Raw genomic sequence first — 6,768 nt, forward strand, 5'->3', positions numbered from 1 at the left:
AGAATTGAGGTTCAAACCTCATCCAACTGGACCCACTGGAGTTTTTTGCACTGCACTGCTCCACCCTGGAAGGCAGAGTGATACCTGGGAATGCGCACCTCTGACAAGTAAAATTTTTACTGCTCTTCAGGTCTTAAGATGATTAAAAAACTGTACTGATTTGGGGGTTTAAAATAAATTTTTACCAGGTAGGCAAATTTGCAAATATAGAATCTGTAAATAAGGAGATTCATCTCTCTCTCTGATAAGGAGCTATCATCCAGAATATATATATATATATGCTATGAGTTAACAACAAAATGGGCAACCAACTTAAATAAAGAGGCATTTCTCCAAGAAAGAATATGTATAAATGACAAGCAAGTACATTAAAAAGTGCTGTTAGTGGGACTGTAAATTGGTGCAGCCACTATAGAAAACAGTATGGAGGATCCTCAAAAAATTAAAAATAGGTCATATGATTTATCAATTACATTTCTGGGAGTAATCCAAAGGAAATGAAAACACTAACTTGAAAAAATATGTGCATCCTGATGCTCACAGCAGTATTATTTACAATAGTCAAGATAACGAAATAACCCAAATGCTCATCAATGGGTGAGTAGATAAAGAAGTTGTGGTATATATAACAATTGAATATTATTTGGTCATAAAAATGAGCAAATCCTGCCATTTGCAGCAGGGATGAATCTTGAGGGCATTATGCTAGGTGAAATAAATCAGGTAGAGACGCCACACAAATACTGTGTGATTTCACATCAATGTACTGTAGAATCTATAAGGTATAAGATTTGTGGTTGCTAGAGGTGGGGAGGAGGAACAGGGGGAATAGGAGAAAGAAAGGTGGTCAAAAGGTACAAAATTCCAGTTACAAGGTAAGCAAGTACTAGGGATGCAATGTACAGCATCATATCTGTAGATATGAAAAAATCCTAAGAGTTCTCATCACAAAGGATTTTTTTCTTTCTTTGATTTCTCTTTTTATTATATCTATAGAGATGATAGCTGCTAACTAAACTTATATAAGTAATACTTCCACAATATATGTAAGTCAAACCATTACTTGGTATATCTTATATAGTGATTTATTTCAATTGTATCTCAATAAAATCAGGAGAAAATAGGGTAATTTTATCTCCATTTTAAAAAGATGCATCAACCAAAATATGTTGGAATTAGAACCAAAAATAAAATTTCTCTCTTTGTCAGGATTGCAGCCTCTGTGACATGTCAGCTCAGAAACAATCTAATGGGTTTCTATAGCCTACCACATGGGGAAAGAGAAGACTGTTCTACAGAAAAGTTAGAGAAGACAACAGTATGATCTGTCACTGGGATAGAGAGAGAAAACATGATATTCCAAACCCTATTTTTCTCCTGCCTGAGGATTTCTTGAGATACCAGCTATCCCTTATAATTAACATTTTTTTTCTTAAGCTAGTTTTTATTCTATGATTTGTAATCCAAGTGTACTATCTAGTACACAAGTCCAGCTGAAAGATTGCTTCTGCCCTAAAGCCTACTGCAGTCTAGAGAAATGATTGCACTTTGAAATGTATTAGAAAAAAATTGACACCTAAGATTAGAAAATATATTAATAATCCCTCTTAATAAGACACAATCCCTCCAAGATCTCTGAAAAGTATTAGCAGGCTCTGTTTAAAAAAAATCCAATAGTGACTTTATTACCTCTAATTACAGATCACTTCATATTTAATCAATTCTGATTATTTAAAATTTTGTGTAAATGGGCAAAAATTTAATCACCCTATATATTACAACATCTTAGTTCTCTCACCTGTGAATTGATCATAAAGGTATTTATTTCACTACAAAGAACTATTGTGAGAATTAATTGAAATAGTTCATGTACAGAACACACCATCGTGCCTTCTCAGGTAGGTAGGTATTCAGTAAATGAACGCCATCATTATCATATTAATAACAATATTAATACTTGTTATTATGATTGCTCTTATTTAACCATCTACTCTTATTTGACAGTGCCCTCATACTGTGATATAAGGACATCATGAGATTGGTGGGTTATCATCACTTACAAAGGAAACTGAGACACAGTTAGCTTAAGTAGCTTGACCACAGTCACAAAGTTAGTAAATGATAGAGCAAGAATTCTAATCCAAGAATTCTAGCCCACATTAGAACATGCCAATTTAACCATCGTAGCTCATTATTTATCCACAAGGTGGCGCTCAGCAATAAGAGAGGCTCATGGTGGAGAGTCAATATTTTTGACAAAGGCATTTTCACCAAAGCACGGTGACTATAGTTAATAATTCTGTATTGCATACAGCATTTGAAAGTAAAATAATAATGAAGAATAGGAGAGATAAGTGATTTGATCAATAACACAAATTTAGGACACAATAGATCCACTTAAATTCTTAGAAAAATATGATGGAAAAACTTTTATGAGTGTTAACCAAAAAATGAGCAACTTCCTATAATTTGTCTGGTCCCATAACAAATTTCACATTCCCATATCTATACGTTAATTCAGTCATTCCCTTGGAGATATTATACAAACTATATTAAATTTAAGATACGCATATATTAATTTATGTTTTCATTATCTTTTATCCTTCCCAATGTATTAAAGAATATTCTGGGGGGAGATTTGAAGATGGCAGCATATGTAAAATGCTTGTATTTACCACCTCCCACAACCACAACAAAATTACAACTAAAATACAGAACAACCATCATTCAGAGCTGCTGGAATGTTGGCTGAATAGAAGTCCTGCAACTAAAGAAGTAAAGAGGAAAGCACACTGAGACTGGTAGGTGGTACAGAGGCACAGAAAGGGCTGGTCAGGAAACCATATGTGCTGCTTTTTTAATTGGGAGGGGGATTGTCTCTGTGGAGGCTACCTGGAGGAGCAAGGGGTCCCAGCCCCACACCAGACCCCCAGCTCAGGATCCCAGAGCTGGGGGGAAAGTCCCTCTGGGCAGTAAGAACTATGGGCTGTAAAAACCTGTGCAGATCGGGGCTGCTGTCTTAAAAGGCTAGCACTACAAACTCAATTTACAAGGTCCAGTTTCCTCTGAGCTCCAGCACCAGGGTGAGGCGATGGGGAAAACAGACACATATGAGGAGGAACTGGATTATCTGTCATCAGGGCAGAACTCAAGGGCAGCTTTCTCCCAGACAGAGGTACTCGCAGGAAATATTGTTCCTATGCTGAGACCTCCCTGGTTGATAGCAGGCCTGACTGTCAACCATTTCTGTTTGCTCTTCCCTGGTGATTCTCTAAGACCCCACCTCATCCAATTTACAACCCCACCCAAGATGTATGCAGCAACTTTTGCATATGAAATTAGAAATCAACTACAGTAAAACACCCAGAAACATTCAAACACATGGAGGCTAAATAGTATGTTATTAAACAATTAATGGGTTACCAAAGAGATCAAGAAAGAAATAAAAAATTTCCTGGAAACAAATGAAAATGAACACACAATAGTATTCCCCTGTCCCAAAGCAGAACCAGTCATATAGGTCATTTTACATCGATAAACTAATAGTAAGTAAATTAGAGGCATGGTGTACAAAATCTGGGGCTCTCAGCCTGGCCTGCACTGTTGCACAGTCTAGGACCCTTCAGGGGTTGTCCGACTGCTGGCTTGTGGCTGGATGGCCTTCTGTGGCTGCAAGGCCTGCCGCTTGAGCTTCAGCAGCTGCAGCACATGCATGGGCTGGGCCACCATAGTCTATCCTGAGAACACCATTAAGTGGGTGAGTCAAGTGAGGAGGCAGGCTCACCCTTAGTTCCCTGAGTCACTGAATCTCTGTAAAAGACTGCCTTTTACGGAGAACAGCACCCCCAGGATCAGCCTAAGCCGGCAGTGAGATATCCTTCTCACAACCCGGGACCCCTCGGGGGATGTAGCAGTGTGCCAAGTGGTAGGCAGTCAGGGAGGAACCTGAATCAGGGCTGCATGCCATACTGCTTGTGCTCATCCCAACCCACTGGGCCTGCTGATGCCACTTAGCAGTGCTACTGAAAAGTCAGGAGAGGCTCCTGCTATGGCAGCTGTGCTTGCCAGCCATGAGCCAGTTTCTGACTGAGCAGCACTTCCCTTTTGAGAGCACACTGACCACCAGTGGGCAGCTCCTTCATTGAGTATCTGCCCCCTGGTCATTCTGATCATTCTGCTGTAACAGTTGCTTAGGCTTTTATTATATAGACCAGAGGCCTGGTGCACAAAAATTCATACACTGGAAGGGAGGTCCCTCAGCCCAGCTTGCCCTTTCTCACAGTCCAGGAGCTCTCAGGGGATGTCCTCTGCAGGAGGCAACAGAGCTGATTGAGGGCTCAAGAGCTAAGGCTGCCTGAGGCCATGGCTTCCTGGGCCCGGGGCCTCACAGCTGCTGTGGCTTTGTCTGCATGTATGTCCATCCTAATTAGCATATTACCCTTTTATTATAGATTATGCCCCTTGCCAACTGTAAGTATGTAACATAAAACAAATCCCTTATACACTTGCCACTCTTTACAGTTTTCAAGCTTCGTTTGCATCTCATTTGAACTTTACAACCTTCCTGGAAGCAAGTAAGAGTCATTAACACTATTTTAAAGGATGGGGAAAGGAGGCTCATAGACATGGCAAAGCAAGATTTTAACTCCATCTCCAACTGCAATTCCACAGGGCTCCCTGACACTTGTCACCACACTCCTCTAGTGGACAAATGTACTTCAAGTACTACTTCACGAAGATTGATGAGTATGTAGAGGCAAAAGCATTTGGCTTGGAGCATTGAGGCCTGCATCCATTCCCTACTTTCTATAACTTTGGACAAGTTATTTTCCACTCTGGTCCTATATTTATCCTCCTTTTCATCTGTTTATATATTACAACTCCAATATCTTACATTAGCAATGATAATACCTATTGTTATTGAAAGATGATATAAGGCATAGACAATATGTTTGACATTCATTTGATCTCCATAATCTTGTAAGGTTTCAGTCAGGTTAAAATAACTTTCTCACACCAAGTCGCAGAGCCAGGATTTGAACATAGATCAGATGAATTATTTTTCCACAGTACCATATTTCAAAACCTCTTGTTGAATTATCAATATATGAAAATCCATATGAAAGAAAGAGACCTGTCTAGATTGGTAGGTAGCAGTTTTAATAAGCAAAGGAACTTCCAGATAGGGCTTGTCTAAAGACAAGGACAAGGAGATTTCTACACCTGCCCCTCAGAATCTTAAAAGTTTTCATAGAAACCTTGAGCAGAGTTCAGTCATGCATACCATTCAGTCTCAACAACACATTACTCTCTCAAGGACCCATCCATAAAAATGGTCTTAGTGTGGGAATGGTGGGCAAACTGTACATTTCAAGGACAGAGGAGGGCTGAGGAGTCTCTGAATGCTTGGATCCAGCTCAAGGATCAACTAGGAGTCACATCCTCTCATGATCTCCTCCAGCAGGCTCAGACTTTTCTTTGTCTTCCTCAGATGCCATGTTCTAAAAACTGCATTGTGCTGCCCTGATAAGTGGGACTTTCACCTGAGCCTGTCTCAAATCTAAGTAGGTAGAAGAACTTCTTTAATGCACACAAACTTTTCCTCTATTACCCTTTTCTCCATGCCTACTCCCTCTCACCTGTTGAATCGCCTGTCTGAAATTGCTGGTGCATCACCATCCTCTTCCTTTTCCACTGCACTAAAACAGGAAACACTCCCTTATGCGGTTTCCATTTGTTAGTATACAGGGAAGTAAATTTCAGGAAATAGAACTTAATAAATGCTTCTTTCCTTCACCTTCAAGACTTGGGGACTTTATGTAGAAGTGGAGTCAACTTCAAAATACCTGTTGAGACGAGCTTTGGCCTTTGTTCTGGATTGAGGCCATATTTCTGAAACCCACATTCTCAGCAAGTGGAACAGGTTTGGGCACTTAAGCTGTCAGTAGGTTCTCTCTAGGCCAGATGTAGGACTCTCCAAAAATTCTTATGTGGGGAGAGGAAGCCCAACTTTCACTGGGGAAAACACCATTTCCAGGTCAAACATCAAGAGCACTCCTGTTCACCTCTGGATTTTCTGGGTGCCAAATGTGGCTCTTTACTCACCTAGTGAAGTAGGCATTCACAATATTAGGTTTCTACACAGTTCAAACCTAGCATTCCAGATCATGATAGTCACCGGGCTGATCCCCACACCCTGATGTAGACATAGAAACTAAGAGCTAGAGACTTACTCAATGTCAGACAACTCCTAAGGACTGTACTCCTAATCCCCTGCCCTTTTATTAAAATGTGACACTTCCTCTTGGCAAACTCAGGGAGTCGCCCTGACCAGCAGCTCAGAGGACTTCCCTTGGCAGAACAGTCCTTCCCTCCTGCCTTTCTAAAATAGATTCACACTGCTTGCTTCAGCAGCACATATACTAAAATTTGAATTCTACAGAGAAGATTAGCATGGCCCCTGTGCAAGGATGACATGCAAATTTGTGAAGCGTTCCATATTAAAAAAAAAAAAAAGAAAAAGATCTACAAATGATCATATCTATAAATGGCCTCAGAAAGCCAATGTAAGTGTCCCCAAATTATTGTGACAGGAAGGAAGGGGGAAAAAAAGAAATATATATTAATAAGTGTCAGAAATGCTCAATTATACCTAATTAAAGAAGTGTTTCCCTTGGTACTTCTTTAAGCCTTTTAAATGGTAAAAGTGTATTGTGACATCCTAATCAATATATATAAAAGGCTAATATGCTAAGTGTCCCTCTGACC

The 6,768-nt window shown here is 39.9% G+C and overlaps 1 non-coding gene across 1 annotated transcript; it reads left to right on the top strand.

Moving 5' to 3' along the window:
- Positions 1 to 6,402: 6,402 nt before the first annotated feature.
- LOC118712007 lies at positions 6,403 to 6,505 on the top strand. The gene has a single exon (XR_004985934.1). It is a non-coding gene; the product is annotated as a U6 spliceosomal RNA (small nuclear RNA).
- Positions 6,506 to 6,768: the final 263 nt, after the last annotated feature.

The sequence above is a fragment of the Pipistrellus kuhlii genome, unplaced genomic scaffold (genome assembly GCF_014108245.1).
Source record: "Pipistrellus kuhlii isolate mPipKuh1 unplaced genomic scaffold, mPipKuh1.p scaffold_m20_p_8, whole genome shotgun sequence".
Lineage (NCBI taxonomy): Eukaryota > Metazoa > Chordata > Mammalia > Chiroptera > Vespertilionidae > Pipistrellus > Pipistrellus kuhlii.